The sequence below is a fragment of the Vigna radiata genome, chromosome 4 (assembly GCF_000741045.1).
Source record: "Vigna radiata var. radiata cultivar VC1973A chromosome 4, Vradiata_ver6, whole genome shotgun sequence".
Lineage (NCBI taxonomy): Eukaryota > Viridiplantae > Streptophyta > Magnoliopsida > Fabales > Fabaceae > Vigna > Vigna radiata.
Genome location: NC_028354.1, coordinates 14,934,048 through 14,938,791, shown reverse-complemented (window position 1 = coordinate 14,938,791; position 4,744 = coordinate 14,934,048). Strand labels below are relative to the sequence as shown.

The 4,744-nt window shown below is 30.5% G+C and overlaps 1 non-coding gene across 1 annotated transcript; it reads left to right on the top strand.

Moving 5' to 3' along the window:
• Positions 1 to 4,061: 4,061 nt before the first annotated feature.
• On the top strand, positions 4,062 to 4,135 carry TRNAV-AAC. The gene has a single exon. It is a non-coding gene; the product is annotated as a tRNA-Val (tRNA).
• The last annotated feature ends 609 nt before the right edge of the window (positions 4,136 to 4,744 follow it).

Genomic DNA, 4,744 nt, shown 5'->3' with positions numbered 1-4,744 from the left:
CAAGCAAAAATCATAAACGACAAGATTTCTTCTATCACATAATCAAACCAATTCAAGAGTGGAATATAAAGATCTCAGCATCCTCATTTTAATAAAGTAGAATTGTCAAAGTAGTGGTTATGAAAATGGATTATTAGCTCGCTTCTTGTACTTCCTTCTCCACAATCCTTAGAGAAATGTGGAACTTTGTTTTTGAATAATTTAGAATTAGCTGCTCTATGATCAGGGATGTGCGACTCTGATTTTTAGGTTCTCTCTATCCTACCAACAAAGAAGGCTCCTAAACAGGTTCAATTAACTTACTGAAATTGCTCTACGATGTTCTAGACATCTACCACCCCAAATTCAGTACCTTACTTCCCCTCACAGATCCTAAAACTATACACAGCCCATGTCCCCTCATCAGATCATCAATACAATAGAATTTCCAGCAACTCAAAACACACTTTAGCATATTCAGGTCCAACATTCAGCCCATTCAAACAGATTATAATCATCAAGTCCAAACACAGGGAATCAATTTAAAACAGTTCAGAACATACTACAACCAGATACGTAAACAGTAGCAACTCAATATTAAGCAGTACATCATAATTAAATTTAGCATGCAAATAGAGCACTGAAACAGATTTAACCACTACACAGCAAATTTCAACATATCTTCAGAAACAAATCAGGAAACAATATATTTATATAGTTAGCTCCCCTTACCTGGAACCACACTACAGTACAGCTAAATGGAGACCTCCTAACAGGGCCCTCACAGGACAAAACTTCAACAACACCTATAAATCACCAAATTGGTGATAGAGACAGCCTTTTAGAGCTAGAACGTACGGAGAAGGGGAAAGCAAAGTACGAAAAGCACATGCAACCAGAAAATTGGGTGCCCTAAGTCAAGACAGTGAAGAGAAAGGGAAAAATTTACTTACCCGATGAAATGAAGAAATTGTTCGGTGGGAATCGAAGCTCTCCGCACCAGGAATGATTTTGCAGCAACAAAACAGAGATTCAACGGTTCAATCTGCTAGAATTTTAGAGAGAAGGCAGAACATTTGTGTTGGGGTTTTGTTCTAGAGAGAGAGAAGGAGATTCTGTGAAATGAAATCAGAAAATGGAAAAGGGGGGTTTCCCTTTCTCCTAAGGCCATGCTGCCCTTAGCCTTATGGGCCAGACTGCCTCACTTAGGCCCATCAGCCTTACAATTTCTAAGGCCTTTACACCACCAGTGTAAGACTGTCCCCCCGGTTGGGACGATAGCTCGCGACTACATTATCCTCATGATTGGGATGATTAGTCGGGTTCTGTTGAGCATCTTGAACGTTTCTTGCCACGACACTGGTTGCCTCCTGGCCTCTATTCTCTACTTGTGTCGTTTGACTATTATTTACCAGGCGCTCCTATATTGGTACCCTCCTAGCCATCATCACGTTCAACTCTTAAAGTTGCTACCTCCGCCCTTGAAGCTGCTACCTCTAACCTTAGTTCCTGCATTTGTCTTTGCATCTCCATAAGTACCTCTAGCTGGAGCTGCTCTGCCATTGTGGTATCAAATTGGGCTTCTTCTACACTCCTCGGGCGCCACGGTAGGCGCCAAATGTTTTGGTTGAAAGGGGCCGAGGTCGATCGTCTTCTCGGCTTTACTCCTTTGGTGACCCATTGTAATCCTCCGATCGTCCAATATTGATTGGGGAAATCCTGCCGAAAACACTCTGACCCTTAAGTCAAATATGTCTTAAGAAGGTCTAAATGTGACTATGGAAAAAGATGATTTTACCTNGTCATTAACCTTTTACTTATAGGCTTCGCCATCATTAAGCCCATTAATTGCCCATTAATACAGTATATTCTTGAGCAATATAACATGTCAATAANTCATAAATAGCGTATATTCGCATTTAATATAATTATCAAACCTAATGATTAGCTATTAATACCCCTATCTACTAATGTTAATGTTGTTCAATTGTTTGGTTGATTCAAACAATAATCACTCAACTACATGCTCAGGATAACATTTAACTTCTACGACCGGTGTACCCTATATAGTACATTCGGTAAAACTTCCTTAGACACTACCATGGTTCTTGCCTTTCATCCCAAAGTNTACCAAACTCTGACATCACAAATACAAACACTTTGACATTAGTTTGNTCTTAACTCATTGAATTAAGACTTTGAGATTTTTTTTAACTGAATTGGAAAGGAAGGTGAAAAAGAAATAAAAGAATGGTGAATTACGTGAGATAAAGAGAAGGAAAGAGAAGGAGAAAGAGCTTAGAGCAAAATATAGAAAGAGATTTTAGTCTTCTAAAATTATTTGTAATAAATCCCTAGAATCAACAAAGTAAGGAGTGAATGATGTTAAAATCTTTTATGTTAATTTTAATAAGCTCATGTGTATTTTATTAAGCTTTTATTTATTTTGAATTATATATTATTTAATTTATTCCATTTAACTTATTTCCATTATTTACTCTCTTTATTTATTTACGTCTATATTATTTAATTAATCTNAGTCCTATTTATTTACTTTATTTTATTTGTTTTTAGTTAGGCATAACTTCTTCTCATTTATTTTATTTAATTTATTTTCAGCTATTTTGTTTATTTATTTTATTTAAGTTATTTTNAATTACACATTGGTCCTATTATTTACTTAATTTAATTTATCTCCAATTATGTGCTTATCAAATTTATTAATTTTATTTTACTTATCTCCAATTACATACTATTTTTAATTAATTTATTTCATTTAATTTATCTTTAATTATGCATTGGTCCTTATATTTATTTAATTTCATTTAACACTAGCTCTTTATATTAATTAATATTTTTGTGATTATATATGTTTATAATATTCTAATCTATATATAGTTATTTATTTAAAGATTTTGCTTTGATTTTTATTTTAAAACATTATTATTATATAATTCCAAAAATATATATAAAAAAAGTAAAAATAAATATTAGTTTATTTAATAAACTTGGATAAAAGAAAGTTACTTATATGTTTTATGATTATTTTATACTATTAATTATATTTATCTAAATAGTGTATATATTATTAGTTAATAATGACATAATTNGATAGTTATCACATTTTATGATAAGAATATAAGCATGAAAGAAACAAGATAGGAATATTCATGAGATTCTCTTGGTACATGTCGAAATTTGTTGACCAGTTGAAGAGTGAAAAAAGTGTTGCAACATGAGACTTCATGATCAAGTGAAACATGACTTACTAACATCATGTGTCTAACTCACTAAATTGTAGAGTAGATGTAGCTCAATGCCTAAAAGAAAGNGAAACAAATTAACACATAATTTGATAAGCAAGGATTGCAATATGCGCATATTATATTAAGAAAGCATATAATCAAAAGGCACATAAGAATGTGATTCTTTCGAGTGAGACAAAATTGGATACATGTGAATGCTACTATCCATGCCTTCAAGTTGTACATCTTCATTATTCTTGAGTTTAAGTCTCNAGACAATCTATTAAACTTGCAAATTAGAAATATTTAGAATAAAAATAAAATTTTAAAATAAATAATTTATTATTTACAATAGATAAATAAGTATTCACCTATATATTAAAATAAATTATGAGAAAAGAAAATCATATCACTTTCAATTCAAAAATTTTGTTTGTGATTATTTTTTTATACATTACTTATGATTCGAAGAAAGAGAACATAGTAAGATTTTGCACTTAAGAAAAACTATTTACTATTTTTACTCAAATTTTCTGAGAAAAAAAGTTTTTTCAATGATTTCACCAAAATTTTTCGGATGCTTGATGAGTTAGNACTTTACTTTCTTACCATTAACTGATTGAAGATTTCAGTTTCAAATATTTTTATATCAATTTATTTTTAATTCTCATATATAAGATTCTTTTAGAAAAACAGTAATTTTTATTTAATAAAATATTTATACAAATTTTACTTTTACTATTTTTACCATAAATCATAATAAAGATGTCACATTTAAAAAGGAAATGTTGTGATTATGAGTGAATAGAATTAATGCAATGCAGACCTTAAACAAGTGGTGTCGTGGTGTAGTTGGTTATCACGTCAGTTTAACACACTAAAGGTCTCTGGTTTGAGTCCGGGCGACGCCATATGTTTTTAATTCATTTTCAATTTTTCAAATAATGTAATGTCCAATAATTTATTTTAATACTGTATTTTTATAAAATACATTTTAGCTTAGGAATTAATAATGTTACTTCTTTTTAACGTTAAGATTTTACTAAAAAAAAATCGTAAAACGAAATACTACAAAAGAAGATTCCCAGTGCATGAGATGTAATGACTTGTCGGTTGATATTTTACTTTGTTATCATTAATTGATTGAAGTTGTTCAGTTCGAGAAGTTCGAGAGACAATTTCATCCATTTTTAATGATGAACCACAACCACTTGGTTACTTCCAACAATTTTAGAAGGATAATGATACTTTTACATGAGAATATTTTAATTTTATTTTCACGTAGATAATATTAAAGTATTATTAAAATATTATTATTCATTTTAGAAACAATGTTTTTAAGAAAAGAAAGATAAGTTTCAAATGTGACGGTCTAAATTATATAAGAAAGACATACATAAAAAAGACGTCATCATGCATAATATAGGAAAACAATTATTCTTAGAATAATACTGGAATGAAAACTAGAGTACTAGAGTTTAAAAACTTGAAGAGTTTCTCTCTAAAATATAGAGAATTTA